At 45.3% G+C, this 21,798-nt stretch overlaps 1 protein-coding gene across 7 annotated transcripts in view; it reads right to left on the bottom strand.

Moving 5' to 3' along the window:
• Positions 1-21,798, bottom strand: part of LOC148037409 (uncharacterized) — a 162,509-nt gene that overhangs the window by 23,229 nt on the left and 117,482 nt on the right. The window contains exon 1 of one of the 7 annotated variants that reach the window (XM_087676326.1): positions 10,466-10,547. The exons of the other annotated variants lie outside the window; for them this stretch is intronic. The gene's annotated coding sequence lies outside the window, so the exon portion shown is untranslated. Of the gene's footprint in view, positions 1-10,465; positions 10,548-21,798 lie in introns of those variants that run through there. 7 annotated transcript variants of the gene reach the window in all.

Below are 21,798 nucleotides of genomic sequence, written 5' to 3' on the forward strand. Positions count from 1 at the left end.
TACAGCAGCCCTTTCATGTTGTACCACATCTTCCACTGCATGAGACAATCCAAGATCAAGCGTGTGTTGTTGCCAGTTGGGGAGTATGTGGTGCAGCAACAGATTGCTTATAATAGGTTGGACATTTATAGCAAGCGCGGGCCCCAAAGAAAGTGGTAGAAAACCCTCAAAGACATCACCTATGTCATGGGTGGTTGGCATCTCAAATTGATTATGTGAAAATGCTGCATTTTCAGAAAATATAACATCCTGACTAACGAATACTTTCTTTGTGCATGGATTACACAAACAATAGCCCTTGCTCTCTAAACTATAGCCAATAAAAATACTTTTTACTCCAAGAAGCTCCTTCAAGATGTGTACATGGGCTATGCATCCAAACACCTCAAGGTAATCAACCTTGGGTTTCTTGCCATGCCAAGCTTCAAATGTGTGATCGTCTTTAGTGCTTTGGTGGGTACACGACTTAAGACATGATTTGCACACTAAAGGTCCTCAAGCCAAAACTTGTATAGCAACCCTTTACTTTTAGCATACAATGTTATTTCCCTAAGTGTCCGATTTTTCCTTTCAACAACACCATTTTGCTAAGGTATCATTCTAACAATGGCCTGATACGTGATGTCATTTTTAAGCAAAAATGTGTCAAGGGCACAAGACATGTATTTCCCCTCTCTATCCATACAAAGTGTTTGCACCTTTAAGCGAGTTTCAGCCTTAGGCTTTGCAACGAGATGTTTAAAATGTATAAACACATTAGATTTTGCTTTTAGCCCATACAACACCGTGAGTAATCATCAATAAAAGTGACAAAATAAAGATGACCCCCAAGCACATATGTTCTCATGGGACCACAAACATTGGAGTGCATTAGCAACGTTTTCTAGATAGTACGCATGACACCATCCTTCTTGAAAGCAAACATGTGCTTTTACCTAAGATACAACATTCATGTGCATGGGGAGGTGGGATCTCCACAAGAAGCAATGCATCTAACATCTGAAATTGCTAAAGGGTCATCAAATTGCCAAAACTCATGTGTCCATAGTGGACATGCCAAAGCTCCGCATTCTGCATTGCGGATGAAAGAGTACTAACTGCAGAGCATCATGAGATCATTTGTCATATGTATCCAACAAAAAGAGACTCTTACACAAGGTGTTGGATTACCTGAGGACATAATCTATCTCTCTATCTCTGACAATGCATTTGTCATCTTCAAAGATGACTTGAAAGCCATGCTTATTGAAAGCAGATAACAGATTCTTTGTGATGCTAGACACAAACAAAATAACCAGAAGCATGAAATTTGAACCATTTGCAGTATAGTCATCATGAGTGAATCAATGCCATAAATATCATATTTGTTGTTGTTTGTGCATGTATCACGCTTCCTTGTGAAAGCAGCATGAAATGCTAAATCGGCCATCGAAGAATCAAGACTGTATGTTAAAAATGTATAATCCTCCTCCACAATTGGCGATTGCATCACCATTAGAAGATCTACTGGTTGATGTCTCCTAGACAGCCAAACTAGGATCTTTCTTCTTTTCTTTGTCCAATTGCTTCCTTTGTTCATCAATATAATGTCCGGAAATAATAACATTTTCTCTTTTTCTTGGACTTTTCTTTGCCTTGGACAACCTTATTTGATGGCTTTCCCACATCATCCTTTTGTTTTCATATTTTGCTTTACTTTCCCTTTGCCTTTGTACTTTGAAAGCATGGCTACATCACCAAAACGCATTGCAACTTTCTTCCAAATTTGTTTCTCTTGTAACAAGAGGCTTTCCAATTCCACAAATGTAAGGTGCTGTTGTCGCACCCACCCCCCCACCCCCAAAAGTTATTATATGAGATATCGAATCCAAGGTATGACTAATGAAGCGAGTTCAATGTGATATTTATCGTTTCTGCATCCTAAATGACCTCATCAACATTAAGCAATCGTTCGCGCAAATCTTGTATGTGTGTGAGGTGATCAACCATACTATCACCTTTACCCACCTTTACATTAGCTAACTCTCTATATAGATAAGATATCCTTGCTTCATTATGCACTACAAAGACGTTCCAACAGATCCCAAGCTACATTTGAGGTCTTGAAGGCTGAATATGCGGATAATAGCTCTTTTTACTAACAAGGCAATCAAAGATATGGTTTGTGTGTCTTTTGAGTCCCACCTTCATTGATCCTCTATAGGAGAAGAAGGGTATGTAGAAACAGCAACATCAACAACCTATCCTCTAGCATTACACTGAGGTGTAAGACCTTCTAGCCGCTGTAGATCACTAGTGACATAGTCACACAAATCCTTCGCCACAACAAAATTATGTACCATAAAGCTCCACAAAGGATAGTTGGTGTCATCGAGCTTGTCCTCCTGTGTGAGGACACCAAGGATGCTGCTCTGGTCATTATGCCCTTAACGTGCCATGTTGCCTGTGATGCACAAAAATCAGCAGCCAAATACTTCATGCTGAAGTATAATATGTACTCTATTGAGTAACAAAAATCCCCACACAGAATTGGAATGCAAGTATCAAACTCTCAAACTGTCACAATTTTTGACAAACGTGCCCAAATTTGCACAAATCAGCACTTAGCCTGCAATTTACAACGATACGATGTTGTACTACACTCACTTCGAGATGTGTGCCCAGAAAGACAATTTACAACAATTTAATGATGAAACTTCCCAAGTTTTACAGAAAATCAGCAAGATTCACTGCCAACTCTGATTGACACAGCAACATAATACTGTTGCAATACCTATTGCATGTCTTGGAATGCATGTCGCACAAAAGCCCCATATTTCTTCTCAAAATTTTTAAGAAAATGAAGAGATTTATACCTTACAATCTGAAATTCTATTGAAATGTTGCATCGGGATGCATGCCAACAGTAACCAGCAGTAATGTGCCTTTTGATGCATGTTGGAGCCAAAATACTGAAAGCCCCAATTTTCTTGCACAAAATTCCAAGTTGTACAAAGTCAGCACTTTGGGTGTCAAGCCAAGTGTAGGATGCCAATTTTGGAAAAAGCCCCAAATGTTAGGTGGCATGGGATACATGTCAAGTAGCTGGCTGTGGTTGGGGGCTTGCCAGGTGGTGGATAGGGCTGCGATGAGGGGTAGCTTGCAGGCAGCCTAGGTGGCTGCGTAGTGGAGCAAGCAGCTGCATTAGCAGAGCAGAGTGACAACTAGGGCTGATGGGGCCTACAGGAGGTGAGTTGAGTGGAGTTACCGGCTACGTTGGTGGCACACTACCAAGCAGCAGTAGAAGCGGCACTGGCACAAGAGGCATACGCATGCAGCCACGTGGCGACAATGACGCTGGTGGAGGCAGCCAAAGGTGGCGCTCTGTAGGTGTAGGGGGCATAGCTAGAGGCGGCCTAGTGAACTGAGTGGCCGTGCTTGCAAGATGGGCAGGAAGGAGAAGCAAAGGCTAGAGACGCTAGATAACCTTGGGGAGGCGGCACTATAAATAGGGAAGCTAGCGGGCAGCTACTTAGAGTTCAACAACTCCTCTTCCTCCCACGAACAAAGCCAGTGGCAATAGGACCTCAAGCATAGTAGCACCGACTGATAGTGGCTAAACAGAATCCACACACAGAAGCTGCTCTGATACCCAATGTGAGAAATAGCACTAGCTATGGAGGGGAGAGAAACGAGAGATAGTGACAATGTGTGAGCAAAAAGAAAGAGAGTAGAGTGTACTTGCTCAACTAGAAACATAGATTGAAAATACAACCACTATTTAGGTCAAGGGTTGACCTAACCAACCTTCCACCACCTGTTGAGAAACCCTTCACCCGCAGTTTGCGTTTTTTGTATTTCTGCGTTTTGCGTTTAGGGTTTGCAACCCCAAAAAGGGGTGCCATCCTAGACTGACTCTGCCTATTTATAGGCCACTCTCTCATTCATTCCTTACGGCTGATTCATTCAGTCCGTCACCTCTTCTCTCCAACCTCTCCACCGCCCTCACACCCCTTCAAGAGGACACTCCGGTTCATGGTTCGTGGCCGTCTTCATCATCTTCCTTGTGCTACGGTACCCTTGTTCCCTTGTATCACATTCACTCCATGATTCAAATCTTCATCATTCCATTCATTAGAGTTTCTTCTTTGTTCTCTTCTCTTCTCCATGTTTGCCGAGTTCACTCCGTGTTTCTCCCCACAAACCCTACTGTCTCGTTGATACGTCATCTTTTGACACGGTATTAGAGCTGGATCTGCTCAAACAGCGGCAAAGATCCTCCACTCCAATGAAGGCAAAGACTAGTGGCGGATTCGGCATCCACTTCTCTTCTTCTTCTGTTGTATCAAAATCTCGTTTTTGCAAGTTTTAGGTGTTTTCAGCTTGCTGCCCACATCCCTTTCGCGGAGGACATCGCAGTCTCAGCTGTCCCTTGCTGTCATCTATAGCCTGGCGCCTGTTTCCAACCTTCCACCCACAGTTTGCAGCTATTTATAACAGAGCGACTATAGCTGATCACTCTGCATTCAGAAAACAATCTCGTTTTTGCAGATTTCAGGTATTTCAGCTTGCTGCCCACACCCTGGACACAGAGGACATCATTGTCCAAGCTGGCCATTGTTTTCTACAATAGTTTGGTGCCTATTTCTAACCTACCACACACTGTTCGGAGCTGATTTCAGCATACTGACTGCTATTGCTGGTTTTTCCTACGTTTTTAGTCTCTCTCTCTCCTCCTCATCAGAGAAGACAAAGACCGGTGGTGGGTTCGGCATCAACATTAGATTTCTCTATAATTTCCACTACACATTGGGAGATATCCTTTTTCTCCCTCCCACCCTCCCTTCTCAAGTTTGCCACACCGGTACCATGGCATCTCTACCGATAGATTGCACTTCTACTGGGTGCTACTACTGTGGTATGAACGGTCATCCCACCGAAGGCTCTCGACATCGATCTTTGCTCCCCACCCCTTCGGAGTATATGTGTCTTTCACCAGGCACTCCTTGTGCCACCTCTCCTTTCTGGGCCACAAAGATCGTTTTGCATCGACTATCAGAGTATTATGCTCAAGGCAATAAGCCGCACCCGACGCACACTAAGTACTTTCAAGCACAGGGAGGCTCTAAGACCTTACGAGGAAATAAGCCCTCTTGGAGGCCACCCCACTATGTGGAGGTTTCCCCCGCCCACTTCCGAATACAGTGGCTTCCCCGGCCCACATCTCCTCCACAGTCCACTCTTCTGAAAGCTCGCGACTATTCCCTACCCTTGGCTCATCCTAAGCCTCCTTCTTCCCCACCCTCTTCCACTTAGGTTCAAGAGGCCACTTCTCGGTGCTTTCTGGCTTCTTCTTCCGAGCCCCAGATACCTTCTTCGGCACAATCGGCGACACTTCCTTCGTCATCAAATGCTTCGCAGTCCGTGAGCCATGAGTGGTTGGATTCCCTCTCTCTCAGATTGGGATTTAGAGGGGGATTTTCTTACTTCGCCCTCAAAGGGGGCTTCCAATTCTTCTTCGGCTTCAAAGAAGGCTCCTACTTCTACTCCTGATTCAAAGAGGGACTCTAGGTGCCATGAAGTTCTTCACACACCACCACCTTTCACTTTCAAGGAGTGGCTCTCCTTTGAGCAGTCATTTTCTCTACTCATACATGGGATCTAGAGGATCTACCTAGATCGGGGCCCTTGGGTCTTCAATAGCGAATTGGTGGCTAGGCCTTCGTATTCCTTCTAGCATGGAGTCACGACGCTAGTGGCTTCTCTCCCAAGGTTGAGTTTCAGGTTCTACAGCTCATTCAGTCTCCTGACTATCTTCAAAGGTCTCCTTTCACATGGTATTCTCAAATTACAGGGTGGATCTTCTTCATCCCTTGGTCAGCATTGAGCCATCTTCCGAGATCGAATACGAGCATATCCTTATGGTTCTCAGCACCACACAAAGTCCAACATTCCTCCTATGTATTGCATGATTTCATCATCTTTGTACTAGGACACTTGGGCAAGTGAACAATTTTCCCACACAAGACATTGTCCAAGTGGCACCTGCAGGAGCATTCTTCAGCATGTAGCATTGCATCTCCACCTCACCTTCTCTTGTTTCCCTTTTTGGGCCTAAGAGGGGGTGTCGAGAGACCCTTCATCCTTCACCCTTCACCCTTCACCTGCAGTTTGTGTTTTTGTGTTTCTGCTTTTTGCGTTTAGGGTTTGTAACCCCAAAAAGAAGCACCATCCTAGACTGACTCTACCTATTTATAGACCACTCTCTCATTCATTCCGTACGACCGATTCATTCAATCCGTTACCTCTTCTCTCCAGCCTCTCCACCACCCTCACACCCCTTCAAGAGGACACTATGGTTCGTGGTTCGTGGCTGTCTTCATCATCTTCCTTGTGCTATGGCACCCTTGTTCCCTTGTATCACATTCACTCCATGATTCAAATCTTCATCATTCCATTCATTAGAGTTTCTTCTCTGTCCTCTCCTCTTCTCCATGTTTGCTGAGTTCACTTCGTGTTCCTCCCTGCAAACCCTACTATCTCGTTGGTACATCATCTTTTGGCACCACCTAGCTAGGTTAGGTTTATTTACTCTAGAGCCTAGTGTCACTACTTTAATGTTATAAGACACTGTGTACACACACTACATTGACACTTTAATAAGTATCCACACCACACGAATTACATTGGGCATTGCCTAGAATTGGTAAATTCTAACATTGGTGAACTTGTTGGATAGCAAAGTATGTAATGGATTGAGAAGAATGGTTGTTAGTGAGAAATGGAGAAATGAAGGTTTCTTGCTTTGAAAAGGCTAATGAGTCACATGCATTATCTTGGGCAATAGACTTTTAGCAAAACCCAAAAACAATTGTGAAACTTTGTGCACCAATCTTAAAGGTCCTTCATTTAGCTGATAAAGGCATAGCCACTATGGGTTTGATTTATGAGGCTCGTTGATCAAGTGGTAGAGAAACTTTAATCTCTTGATGATGTTAATGCAACTAAGCTAAATGAAGTGAAGTGTCTTTCTTTGGATCATTGGTGAAGGGAAAAGCCCAAGTGGAAGCACAAGTAAGCGGAAGCAAGAGAGGTGTGAGCTATGGCAGATGGAGCAAGAGAGCAAGAGAGAGAGACTCAAGATGTGGGAACTCCAACAGTCATAATGTGTGACCGACCTTCCCTTTCTTTATTATTTTATTGAAAGAATAAGAATGAAGTGACAGTGATGGGTGCCTGCTGCCTACAGTGTGTAGGTGTGGATACTATCTCAGTGTAGTAATATACGGGCAACTAGGCACAGACACCTTTACCCCCAACAACCTCCCACTTAAAGGAAAATGTGCCTCGAGTAAAGAGGGAACAATAAAAAAATAACAAAGTACAATGTGTAAATAAAGTACAACAGGATGAGGAATAGAGGCCATCTCCTGTCAACTTCCTGAGGAAGATAAAATGCTCTATAAGAGACTTTTCATGAGCAAATCTGCAGGATTTTAGTCAATTGAGATCTTGACAATGTCAACACACTTATCCACAACGACCTCTCCGATAAAGTGGTACTGCACCTCAATGTGCTTCATCTTTGCATGGAAGACTGGATTCTTGGCTCACTTGATAGCACCCATAGAATCCGAATGCAGTGTAGGGACCACGTCAATCATACCAAGGTCTACCACCAGACGGCCTAACCAGAGAGCCTCCTTGCAAGCCTTAGTGGCTACAATCTACTCGGCCTTTGTAGTAGAGAGGGTCGTGCATTTCTGCACCCTGAACATCCAAGGAATAGCACTCCCAGCAAAGGTAAACACACAGCCAAAGGTGGATTTCCTACTGTCAGCATGTTGTGCATAATCAGAGTCAATGTACCCCAAGACTCCTATATCCTAGCCACCATAACATATGCACATATCTGTTGTGCTCTTCAGGTACCTCATGATACCCTTGACGGCATCCCAATGCTACATGCCAAGTGTAGCCATATAGCATGCCACAACTCCCACTACAAAATCTATGTTAGGACAAGTGGCTATCATGGCATACATTAAACTGCCCACTGTAGATGCATAAGGAATCTTGGCCACCTCAACCTTCTACTATCAGACTGTGGACAATTGACCTGGCTCATCTTCACATGAGAAGTCAAAGGACAACCAATATGCTTAATATTCTACATATGAAATCACTCAAGGACCTTCTGGATAAACTCCTTCTGTGACAAGTAAAGGAGCCCTTGAGAGCGGTCACGCGTAATGCGCATCCCAAGAATATGTGAGGCCTTGTCCCATGTCTTTCATCTCAAAGTTCTTCTTGAGTTGACTTTTCAGAGCATCCAACTCATTAGGAGCTCTCCCAATAATCAACATGTCATCCACATAAAGTGCCAAAATCAAAAGGCTGCCATCACGAGCCTTCGTGTATAAATATGGATCCATATCACTACGTGTATAACCCTTTAAATGGATAAAAGCATTAAACTTGTGGTACCATTCCCTAGGTGTCTGCTTAAGGCCATAAAGGCTCTTTCTCAATCTGCACACTAAGTGTTGCTTGCCTTTTTCCTCAAAGCCCTTAGGCTGCTATATACAAATTTCCTCGTGCAAGTCCCCATGTAAGAAAGTTGTCTTAACGTCTATCTAATAAAGGTCCAAATCTAATTGAGAAACCAATGCTAGTACCAGGTGTAGGGTAGTCATCTTGACTACAAGAAAAACAACTTCCTCAAAGTCAATACCATGCTCCTATTTAAAATCCTTAGAACCAATCTGGCCTTATAGGCAGGCTGGGGGGTCCACGGGTGCTCTTCAACTTATACACCTACTTGCATGGCAATGCACGCTTTCCACCAGGCAAAGAAACCAACTCCCACGTATGATTTTTTTGTAAAGAGTCAAACTTTGACTCCATGGCCCTCTCCCAAGAGTGACTATCACCACGGCGCATGGCCTCATTATAAGTAAGAGACTCACATGCATCTATCACCATTACATAATCAATAGAGGACCTAAACCACTCAAGACGATGTCTGGCTCTAGCAAAGTATCTCAACGCAAGCTAAGGAGCCTGCACATTCTATCTAGCATCATGGTCATGGGCCACCAAGGCAGCAACTGCTGTTGCAAGCTATCTAGTTGGTTGTGCAGGAGCAAGAGGCTCCTCCTGAAATATAACCCTATGTATCTCACCTATCCGCTTAGGCTGCTTATGCATCTTTTCCTCATGGAAAACTACATCATAGCTGTAGATGACTTTCCGAGCCTGTGCATCCCATAGGCGATAGCCCATCTCACTACTACATCCCCATAACCAAGAAAGATGCATTTCATGGACTTAGGATCTAGCTTTGTGCGCTTATCCTTGGATACATGGCAGAAAGCTTCACAACCAAAGACACGCAAATGAGCATACGAGGGAGGATTTCCAGACCACACCTCTGCAACCTAAAAGTTAATAGTATTGCAAAGAGATCGATTGATCAAGTGTACGGTAGTAGTCACTGCCTCAGTCGAAAACTATTGTAGTAAGCTTGTCTGGCTAAGCATAATACAGACCCTTTCCTATATTGTCATGTTCATACGCTCAGCCATACCATTTTGGGATGGGTTGTATGGGGCGGTCAACTTGTTAGCCATGGTAATTTCACACTTTATGTATTATTCCCTTAGTATGGTTTTACCTTAGTCATGTTAGTTCTATATGTAAAGCAGCCCTTAGATGCCTCATGAAGTTGTATGCCTCATGAAGTGCAGTTTGCAGGTAGTTAAAAAACATGACCCAATGAGGCACACTACATCATTCTCCTTTTTGGGCTCTTCTATGATGTTCACGCCCTATGTATAATGGATTCTCATTATTATACAGCAATCTGACAGTTGGCGCCATCATTTATTGTATTTCTGTGCTATTCTTAGCATATTCTCTGTGTTCTATTTCTCATTCTCTGATTATGAGTGCTTAAGTCCGTATTCTTATGTTTCTATGTGATTATCGTTGAGTTTCTATGAGTTTCTGCTATAAAATTAGGTATTTTCCCCATGAGGCACTGTCTGTCCTATTATGTATTCTGCATAGATAGGGCAGCAACACTTTGGTGATCTTGCCATTGCTTCCCTGTTTCTCTGTGTTCAAACACCATCAACCATGGCAAAGGTTGAGGCCAGAAATTCGAATTTGCTGTATGGAGCAGAATTCCTATATGGAGCACCATTCCTGTGTGTGAAGCAGTTTCCTGCATGAAGCAATCTTCTGCATAAAGCAGAATTTCTGTATGAAGCACTAAAGCAATATTCAGATTAAGATGGCACAACCCTTCTTAAGCTGTTCTCTATTTCTGGATTTCAAGCATAATCAAAATACTCATCTTGGATGTCAGAAATCTGAAAATCTTGTTGATTCCTGATGTAGTGGTAGATTGCTTCAAGCAGTATGATGCAGTTTAAAGGATTAATTTTGCATTTTTGCATATATGTCAGAGCATTACCCATACCCATCAAATGTTATTCTAACCCGAAGCAGATCCAGAGAATTAAGAGCGTTATTGGCAAGATTGGCAGCAAGGGTTATTGCAGAGTGATGGTGGTGAAGCAGGAGGAATTGACACCCTGGATGAAGTGGAGTTTCCATCGGTGGGGGAGGCCTTCCAAGATGTTGGTACCTTTGCTAGTGCCGCTACTATGTATCATTCCCCTGCTTCCTCTTCCAAATCTCCTTCAAGTTCTCCTGATGAAGCAAATGGAATGCCTCACTTCAAAGATCTCTCAACTCCTCCAGACCGTGCAGCGACAAGATTACAGCATCTAGTGTTAGGAAGTGCAGTCCTGTTAAGGAGACAAGTAGTTACAGCAAAAAGTCTCTTAGTTTCAATCCTTTGCCTCCATTAAAGGAAAAGAAGTCAAGAGCCATGAATTTCAACCCACCACTCAATCCTAAGGTCAGGGCATCTAAGTTCTCTAGCAAGAAGAAAGAAGACCTGGACTGTCATGTCGCACAGTTTCAAAAAAGGTGGGTAGCTAGCAATTTCAACAATATGTTCAAGGATTAGGTCAAACGATGGTAGTTTGCAGCAACCTTCAAAGGTAAGGCCATGGATTGGTATAGTACTTATGATGCTGGACATTTTACCACATATAATGGCTTTAAAACTGCTTTCTTAAGAAGATTTAGAAAACATAAGATAGCTACAGATGTGTTAAAGAAGTTGAAGCAAATCAAGCAGAAGACAATGCTAGTGCAGGATTATGCACGGAAATTTAAGAACCTATTAAACAGGTTGAATGAAAAAGATAGGCCTTCTTTAGATTTACAATATTTTTACTTTGTTAAGGGATTGAATAAAGCTATTGCAGGAGCAATTGCTAATGTGGAAGTGGGAAATAATAATAACATAGATGCGCTGGCTGAAGTAGCAGAACAGGTGGAAAAAAGACTTGGCAAGAGTAGATCGAAGAAGAAGAGTAAGCAAGACAACTCAGACTCTGATTCTGATTCATGGGACAATAGTGATGAAGAGGATACCTCATCAGGTTCTAAGTTAGATACTAAATCAAGCAACTCGGATGATGACCGGGGTAGACGGCAGCAGAAGAGGCATAAAAAGAAATCCAAGAAGAATAAGAGTTCTTCTAAGGATAAGAAGAAGGGGAAAGAACAAGAGGAAGAAACAGCCATGGAAAAAAGGTTAAAGAAAATAAAGAAAAAGTTGTTGGAAATGGGAGTTATGACTACTCCCAGGAATGCGAAGTCATGCAGTATATGTTCAGAAGATGGGCCATGAGGCTAGAGAATGTTGGTACAACCCAATGGTGCAGACTCCAAGACAACAAACAACACCTCCAGCGGCACCGGTAAACCAAATTGCACCTGAGATGGCATAGCAAGCGAGGATTCAGAGGCTTTGGCAGAAAGGATCAACCACCTAAGCAATGGGGCAATGATTAGCCACGACAATGGAATAATGCTCTGCAATGGCAACAAGGGCCTTGCTACTTCTGTGGCACATAGGGACATATGTCAGGACCTAACTATGAGTTATGGGTATGCCAAAAAGGGGAATGTAAACCGGAGAGCAACAAGAAATGCAATCAGCAAGACTACCCCATGGACAACAACCACTAGCACCCACAGCTTTTGTCCTTGTTGAGATATCTACAGAAGTCACAACAGGCCAGGCAGTAGGCAAGCAGCTGGAGTAGCAAGTTCAAGAAGTTTTTCAGAAAGAGGTGCCAAGTAAGGGTGTTTTAAATGTAATTAACCATGGGTTAGAGCCGCAGGTAGGCTGTGATTGCTCAAATTGTATAGTTGTGGAAGATTGTCCAAAGGAAACAACAGTTAAGCCATCACTGGGGCTAAAATCAACTGGGAGGACCAGGAAAAGGCTAGGGAACTGGCCTCCAAATAGATTTCGAAGCTGTAGAAGAAGCATCAGCTAAAGCAATCGGATTCCGAAAAATTGCCCCATGAGGTTCAGGAGAGTCAATTGCTGCCCCATGAGGTTCAAGAGAGTCAATTGCTGCATGAGGAAAACCAATAGGATATGTGGCACAGGAATGCATTCTAGTGATCAGCACCAAAGTTTGGATTCATATGATCAATTTCAGGGTTCTCATGCATTATTTGTTGCATTAGCTAAATCTTCATTGCAACTAACTTTGGAACAAATCCTTGAGTTGATTCCAGGATTTAAGGAAAAGCTCATAGCAAAGATTATGTTAAATCAAGATAAAGTGTGGAAACATTATGCTATGGATAGTGGACAGATCTCAGAATGTTAAGCAGTGATCCCCACATAGTTGGACGTGGTGGATTACAAAGTTCCAACTATTCAAGTTGAATACTTGGGTAGTAATTTTGATGATGTACTGCTAGCTAGAGGTTCAAGAGTTAATATTCTTCCTGAAGAGTTGTATTTGGCACATAAATTGCTAGGACTTATGGCACCACCATTTCAAGTTAAAATGGCAGATCAGCGTAGACTTTAGCCATTGGGGATACTAAAGAATCAACTTATTGGAGTGGCCGGGCTGAAGTTCAAGGTAAGCTTTGTCGTTCTCCGTATGGAAGGTTTAGAGGATTCATATCACATGCTGCCAGGAAGACCTTGGTTTAGATTAGCAAAGCTAAAGCAAGATTGGGGTTCAAACATGGCAATCATTCCTCATGGTGGTAAGGAGGTTAAGTTATCTACCATGAACTAACTGTCCATTAGTTGCTCAGAAAATTAATATTACATCTGAGATTGAAGATGATGATAAATAACTCTTTCTGCGGGCTAATCATACTGTTGTACTGGTGTTTTAGGTTGATCTTGAAAATATTTTCTCTCAATATAATGTGTTTCCAGGAAAATCACTATCAGAAGTGGTTTTACCCATGCAACAACACATTTACCCCATGCAGCAACCCAATAACTCTGCAGCAAAGCAGTGATCCCATAGAGCAAAGTAGTGACCCCATAGAGCAATGCAATGATCTCCTATAGCAAGACATCAATTGGTTGCAAAAAGCAATGGTGACCCTAAGGGGAGTAAGGGAACTGATATGGCAACTCTTAAAGAGTAGAAAAAGCCTTCATTAGAGACAGAGAAGGCTCTAGATCCGAGCAAGTCATCAGTAAGCTATTATTGATGTGGAGTTGAAATATGAACACACTATAAGTAAGTCAACTAGAGTGTTTAAAGATGATGTTCAAGAAGTATATTTGGATGCTAAACTAATAAAGGTTAGTATTTTTGTTGAGGAAGTCTTCTAGCAACAATTGATCACTCAAAAAGCTAATTACAACGGAGTGCTCATGCTCGACAGACTAGCTGGAGCTAGTTCAAACTCACAAATACATCATGTATACAAGCCTCTCAAGGCAGTCTGGGGGGGATGGGGGCAAGAAGCCATAGAGGAGGGGTGTATCACTATCTGGGGCTACCTGCCTTCATCATGAAGAACAGGTCCTGGCTGCCCCAGGTGCGTGGAAAGTGAAAACGGAGCTCTTGACGAGCTCGAGACTCGCCCTGCACCTGGTCCCACCAGGCACGGAGGGAGTGGATGATGGAGGTCCAAACCTCTGCCAAAGTCGCATGTACTGAAAGGCACTCCCCGCCAAAAACCTCTTGACAACGTATCTTCCAAATGTGCCATCCTGTAAAACTCCCTACGATCTCCCATACCCCTAAGCTGTCTACTGTGGGCTCCAGTACTTGGCGGCTAGGTCCAAGCTGACCAATGCACAAGACCCAGCCTCAATGATGAAAATCGTGTCTTGCATCCCAGTCTCGTACAAAAGGTAACGGCCCTGGCTGATTGCCTGCCAGCAAAAAGTCCCCCCACGAGATACATCCAAGGTTGGGTGCCACACGGCAGAGAATGTGGCAGGCTCCTCTCCACACGAGTTGTGTCACCTCGCAAGACCAAAGGCAGTGCTTTGGAGTTTCCAAAAGCTGTTGTGGGCAGCATTTACATCCTCCATCCTACTGCATCTGGGCCAGCCAACTCCCAACTGCCAGACCTCCATGTACCAAAAGCCATAGGAAATACAACACCGTCCTCGGCCTCCAACTGTTCCATAGGCGGTGCCAGAAAGTTCGACGAAAGGCATTCGTGATGTTGTGCTCCGCCTAGTATCTGCTACGCAAAGGCCCCCAATCCATGTCCTCCTCCATCAGTACATGTCTACCAATCCTAGTTGTGTACTCCAAGAACCTCAGTGGCTTCTTAGTGATGGCCAGTCATAGCCACTCTCCAGGGTCCCACTCCAGCTCATCAAGTGGCCTGCTCTCCCATATCCAAAGGCACCACTCTCGGAACTCCTCCCAGAACACATAAGGGTCCAGACGTCAGGTCTTCCCCTAGAGACCAACCATACGAATCATCCTCCATGGAACGACAATGATCTCCTCATCTTGCTGCTCTCTGTCAAGGACCAAATATCCCCCATCTTGCACGGTGAACAAAATCTCGTAGGGGGTACCGCCCACTCTACCTATCACCTGTAGGAAAATACCTGTCGGTGAGAATCTAGCGGCCCACACCTCTCCAGGCTCCACCGGCTCTCGGATCGGGGGGTCAAGCCACTCCTAAGGGATCGTTGGGTCAATCTCCCTTCTCCTCAACTCAGCTCCTCACTGACAACCTAGTGCATGCTGCAACACCTCCTGATCCACCATCCTGTACACCTCCTGCCACGTCCTGATAGTACGAGCAGGGCCAGCCTCCCATCCAGCCCACTAGATGTGGAGGCGCTCGCCAATCTGTATCCTGTCTCCATCTCTAACCTGGGGGTTCCAAACCACCGGCTGATGGTCTATCTCCTCCTGCCATCTTGGTGGACTCTGAATTAGGGCCTTGAGAAGGCCTTGCAACACACAAAGTAGGCTGTGGAGGAAGGAGGATCTGGGTGGCGTGATCTGGGCAATCATGAAGATCCATCTTAAGGATGGCCTCCAATCACCACCAAGCCTTGGTTTGCAACCCTGGAGACCCTCCTGCAGAAGGAGCTTCCAGGTTTGCCCTTCTGGTGTGAGCCCACGGACTACTAGCTTGCCCAAAAGGGCTAGGCTCTGGAACTCTAGGTCTATGATCCCAAGCCCTCCCTCAGACCGATGGTCGATGATGGTCACCCATACCACCTTGGCCCGAGAATCTCTGGAACCGTCTGAGCCGGCCCTGAGAAAATTCCGCACTAGGTGGCGAAGCTGAACTACATAAGACGAGGAGAAGCACCAACACGAGGCAATGTACCAAGCCGTCGCTAGGAGGACCTGGTTGACCACCAGGGCTCAGCCTGCTAAGGAAAGGCGGGAAGTACTCTAGTAGATCAGCTTCTGCTTGATAGAGTCAAGAACTAGAAGAAACTACTGGGCAAGAGTGATGTGGATGCCCTCTGTACACACATCTGAATCCCAAGTGGACGCCCCACTCCATGCTGGAGTCCGGGTCCATAAGAAAACCAACCGGCTTTCGCCAGTTGATTTTCACTCCAGTTGCAGTGCAAAACACCTCTAGAGCTAGTCTCACTCTCTCCAGCATCAACTCATCATCCTCTATATAAAGGGCGGTATCATCTGCATACTCTGAATCTAACAGCTCCGTCTCCTCCCTCACCGGAAGTCGAAGGCCACATAGCCCACTCACACGTGACTAGAGGAAGTAGGACATCGCCTCTGCAAAGAGTAAGAACAGATATGGGGCAAGAAGATAGCCCTGCCAGACCGATCTCTCCAATCGAAACTCCTCCCCCCCCTCCTACCACCTATGAGTACCCTGATGGTGCAAAAACCCCGCAAATCCATGCCTGGGGGAAGCCCAACCTCACTATGGTTCCCTCTAAGAAGTCCCAGTAGACCCTATCATAGACTTTCTCGAAGTCCAAGAGAAGTACCGCCAATCCCTGCCAGAACCACCTGAAGCCCTTTCCTGGTTCCATAGTTGGTGCTGCAGTCTTACTAGGTGCATCTTCTCCTAAGTTGAAGGTCACAAGTTCAAATCCTCCCTGACCACTATGTTGGGCCCACTCAGCTGCCTCGAAGAAGGTGAAAACATTGTCTGGGATGCTCCTATCCTGGACAAAACCTGTATGCGTGTCATGAATGATTTTTGGAAGCACCGGGCAGAGTCGTGTCACCAGGTGTTGATACTTTTTGCACTTGCTTTCTTTATTTACTTATATAAATATTTTATTTTTCTTTTCTTTAGTTGCTGTTGCTTTTTACCCCCAGAGTTCTCTTGGATTAAGCCGGGATCTTTGCATGGCCAGAAGAGGTAGCCATTGGGACAAATTGGACTAATGGTTTGTCTGAGCCTTAAGACTGGTTCCATATTGAATGGCACTGAAGAATAGAATGCCAATGGTTTGGGGCTATGTGCTTAGTCACTAGAGATGGTGTAGGACAATGAGACTGGCCAAGATAGAAGATGCACATGTAAGAATGCTCACGGAATAAAAGTCACTATAATTGAGCCACATTACACTTTTTGATGTGGTTGCAATGATAAAAGTTGCTCAGAACAACTCAAGGAATGCAGGGATCACCATCCCTAAAATTTAGAGAGTTACTATTTTTAGACACCAAAATTTGTTCGTGCCATTATCTTCGTTTTTGCACGAGAATTAATTCTTTGGTCTATTTCGAGATCCAATTTTGCACCGATCATGGAGAATTTTAGACCGGAAGGTTTAAATGGGAAAATTGTTACATGTATGCCATGTGGCACAAATTCCCCAAAGAGAGAGAGAGAGAGAGAGAGAGAGAGAGAGAGAGCTAGCTGAGAGTCGCGATGGTGCTGCCGGTGCATCCCGTCCTGTCATCGCCTAGACCTGCGCGCCTGAAAACTGCCGCCTGAAGAGCCGCCTAACAACTGCCGCCTGAAGACTGCCTGTGCGTCTGACGCCTGCCTGCACGCCTCATGACTGCCTGACGACTGTCTACGCACCTGAAGACCCACCTGCCTGACTTCTACCCGCGCGCCTGAAGACCCACCCGCCTGTATTCGTCTGTGGCCGCCTGCTCCGCCTGTGCCTGCCTACTCGCCTAACGCCTGCCGGCTGAAGCCTGTGGTCATCGCAGAGAACAGGCTTAGCCGCAGCCTGCTCCTGCTTGCTTCTTTGTGCACTTTAGGGTTTCGACCAGAGTCGCCTTTCGTCAAACATGATGCTGTCCATGGCGCACTGTATACCTGCGGGCCTGTGAGGCACCTTTGACATACAGCGCAAAGAGGAGCTGCACTCTGTCCTATCACGAGCCTTGGAAGGAGACGGCACAGTACTGAGAGCACTGCTTGCTGCGCCTGCTGTCCAGGGGTGTCTGCCCTGTGCAGTTTGTTGTGCCGAGTCAGAGAAAGAGAGCCATCACCTGGCAGCACGCGACTGCAACCCTGCACAGATCAGAGAGCTGATCTGTGCCTGTACACAGAGAGAGAGAGAAAGAGAGAGAGAGAGAGAGAGGGAGACAGCGGCCTGCGCGTTTCTGGCTCCCGTGACATCTTCACTTGACCTCTGTTCGGTATACGCACTGATACAATATGGCTGGTTTGGACCTGGATTTTATAGACCAAATGGTGGCAGCGCTTGGTCCAGATTCGGATACCAAGGAACCCGAGGATATGGTTCCGTGCACTGAAGAGATGCCCCCTGGTCCTGACCCCCAGCCGGCAGGCAAACACACCAAGCATACTTCAGAAGAGACAATGGATCATCAGGATCGTTCCTATGCTCAGGTTGCTTGGGATTCTGTGGACTCTCAGGATGTTGACTGGGAGCATTTGCTGGAATTTGCCAACACTCTGCTTGGCGATTATGTTCAACATAATCAGGAAGTCTTTTCTGACTCTGCACCTGAAGATGTTCTGGGAGCCACTGTGGACCCGAAAACTGTCTTGCGCTCCTTTTCAGTGTTTTATGATCGCGCTGTGATATTCTTCTTCACTGGTAGAATCCCACTGCTTTCCCGTATTCGCCAGTGGCTGCACAGTCTGCTACAAGGGGAATATGTTGAAGAGATTTTTGTTAGGCCCCGAGGTTTTTTTTAGGTGCTGTTGAAATCTGAGACACACCGTGCTACTCTCCTGTCTAAACTGCCTTTGTTTTTTTATCGCCGTTTGGTCCATGTTGTACCATGGCGCCCAATGGCAGATTTTCAGCGTCTGCTGCAACGTGAATGCCCTGTGTGGGTTGAAGTGGAAAATTGTCCGGCTGTCTATTGGCCACTGTTGAAGGACGCTATGGCCGCTATGGGCACTGTTCTGGTCCCTCCAAGTCTAAGGGCCGTGAATCGCAAACGGTTGTGTATGTTATGGGACACTGCAAGGAAAAGGCCTGCTTGGTTACGTCTCAATTGCTCTGGCATGCATCCTTTACACTTTCGTTTGAAATGGGGCAATTTTGCAGGACATTGCTTTTCCTGCGGACAATTGGGGCATTTTATGGCCGAATGCCTAGAGCAGAAACACACTTCAAATGCTGGGCATGTTGCACTGCCCATGGAAGATATGGTGTGTGATGCTCCGTCACAGGATGCTATCCACCCACCTAAAGTTTTGGATAAAGGTAAACAATAGGTTTCAGGTTTGGATTCCCGTGGCACTGACTGGGTTGAAGTACGCGCAAAAAAAGACAACAGGGTTGCTGCTGGCATGGAGAATATTGTGCCTACTGCCTCACAAGATTCCATGCGTATCTATATGCGCAGGAAAGAAATGTTGTCTTCAGAGCACTCTGCTCCTCCTAGGGTTTCCTCTGCCCCCCGTCCTCAGCCCACTAGGAGAGTGTATTCGGATCGTCCAAAGGGTCCACCTGCTAAGCTGGGTTTTGATACCAGAGGCAACATCATTACCCCGTGGGATCGTCGTTATCCCCGTCCCATCCCCAAGCCAACAGATATGCTGTCTACCTCCAAATCTGGTCCTTAGAACTCTTGTGCCGTGTTGGTAGATTTCTTGGATGAGGGAGTCCTGGACATTCTCGCAGAAAAAGTCAAATCGAGGCAAGCTGTGCCTCGTACCTGATTTTGTTTTGAATACACATGAAAATAGCCACGTGGAATGTACGAGGAATTTGTTCTCGCCACAAGCAACATGGCATGTGGGCTGTATTGCATGAGAATCAGTGGGATGTCTTGTGTGCTGTTGAGCACAAGAGTCACGGAGAAGCCGGAAAAGTTGTGGATTGCCATGGCTTTCGTTTGTTCTATGCAAGGACACAAGCCATGCATTATTTGGGTGTGCTCATGATTGTACATGAAAAATATCAGCCTGTTCTTATTAAAAATGATGTACATGGCCGCTTTCTGGTGATTGAAATTTTATTCGAAGGGGAGATCTTATGGTTACTTGGCCTCTATGCTCCGAATGATCCTTTATCTCGCTGGGAGCTTTGGCATACTTTGCAGACTTCCTTGTCACTTGGCAAACGGGGCTTCTTGATGGGGGGATTTCAATATGTGTGTTGATTCTTCCCAGTCCACATTGGAGCATTCGGTAATGGATGCGCCGGAAAGTCGTATGTGGCATGAGTTGGCTCTTGCTATTCTTAAGCAAGATCTCTGGTCCTGGCTACACTCGTCTTCTACAGGGTTTACTTTCCATTCTGCCCAGTATGCAACAACATGGTCGCGGTTGGACCGCATATACATCATGCAGAATGATGATTTCCTTCCTGAGATGCTCGAAATGAAAGTGTTGCAGCAATATGCCTTGTCGGATCATTTCCCTCTGCAGCTTGAGCTGCTTGCACAACCCATTGCACCTTTTAAGCAATTTCTGGAGAGACTCCCTTTGCATTTCAACTCGTCTTATTTGAAGCATGCAATCTTTCAGGGCTATATGCAGCAATTGATTGATAGATTCTTATTGGACTTCTCCTCTCAGGGCACTGCTTCGTTTGAACAATTGCTCTCTAATGTGCAGCGGGTTGCTCGGCAGTATGGGATCCATTATGCCTCTCTTTGTCAGCAGCGTCGACAAGCAACGGAGGACCTGCTGACTTTGGTTCGTTCTCTGCTGGTGGACACTCTAGATGATGCATTTCTGCTAGCACTGGCAATATGGGTGGCTGATCTTATTAAAGAGTTTTAGTTGAAATCGTATCAGCAGGCCAAATTGCAACATCTGACGGAGACTTTGCAAGATAGTGCGTGTCAGATACATAAGTTCTTTCGAGCTCTCCATGCCTCTCCTACTCGAGAGAATATGACCAAACTCTAGGATGCAGAAGGCCACCTGGTCCTTGATCCGCAGACTATTGTGCATATGTGTAGGAATTATTTCCTTGACCTTCTTGGTTCCACTTCTCCACCTTCAGCCCAAACTACTCAGGCCCGTTCGGTTTTTTATGACCTGGTCCGCAATCAGGTTCTGCAGGACATGCAAGCTACTATGGAGTCAGATATTTGTGAGGCGGAGGTTATGGACGTTTTGTTACACTTGCCCAAGGATAAAAAACCGGGCTAGGATGGTCTCACCAATGAGTTCTTTGAGGCTTTTGCTACCCAATTGGCAAAACCATTGAAGGCTTTGTTTTAGCAAGTGTGGGAAATAGGAATCATGCCGTTCTCATGGAAAGGACTTATTAAACTGCTTCCAAAGGTTCCTTCGCCGTCTACGTTGAAACATCGGCGCCCAATTTCCTTGATGGGTTCTATGTATAAAATCTTTTCCAAAGTAATGGCGAATTGGCTCCATAAGCATCTCCCTGCCATTGTGCACCCTCTCCAATATGGTTTCATTAAGGGCCGAAACATTCTGCACAATGTATTAAATGCGCAACTGGTGATTGATTATGTAAGGCATTCTAATCAGGAGGTCGTACTGATTCAATTAGACCTGGAAAAGGCTTTTGACTATCTGGACTGGTCTTTCGTTTTGCTGAGCTTATGTCTGCTATGGGCTTTGGTGCTCGGATGTCTCGTATGATCTACACCATCAGTGCTGCGGCGTCTTCGCGAGTCATGCTGAATGGAGGCGTTACTGAGCCATTTGTCCTTGCCCGCTCTGTCAGACAGGGGTGCCCTTTGAGCCCTCTCTTCTTTGCCCTTGCGACTCATCCAGTTCTTTCGATGTTATCTCATGGCAGCTTCTACTCAGTTGGCTAGATTGTCGCTTCCTTCTAGACAGCACTTCATTAGTCAATCCTTGGCCGATGACAGCTTTATGATTTTGCGTGCACACAAGGATAACCTTCGCAAAGCATTGGATGTTTGGGCTCTCTTTGGATAGGCGTCCGGCCTTCGCATCAATGCGTTGAAATCAGCCATTCTCAGCTACACGGAGTCGGATTTGCAGTCATTGGACTGGCAGGGTATGGTTGTTCCTCATGGCTCCATTGTCAGGCAACTT

The sequence above is a fragment of the Lygodium microphyllum genome, chromosome 4 (genome assembly GCF_053477565.2).
Source record: "Lygodium microphyllum isolate KBCC chromosome 4, Lygodium_microphyllum_v1.1.10, whole genome shotgun sequence".
Taxonomy (NCBI): Eukaryota; Viridiplantae; Streptophyta; class Polypodiopsida; order Schizaeales; family Lygodiaceae; genus Lygodium; species Lygodium microphyllum.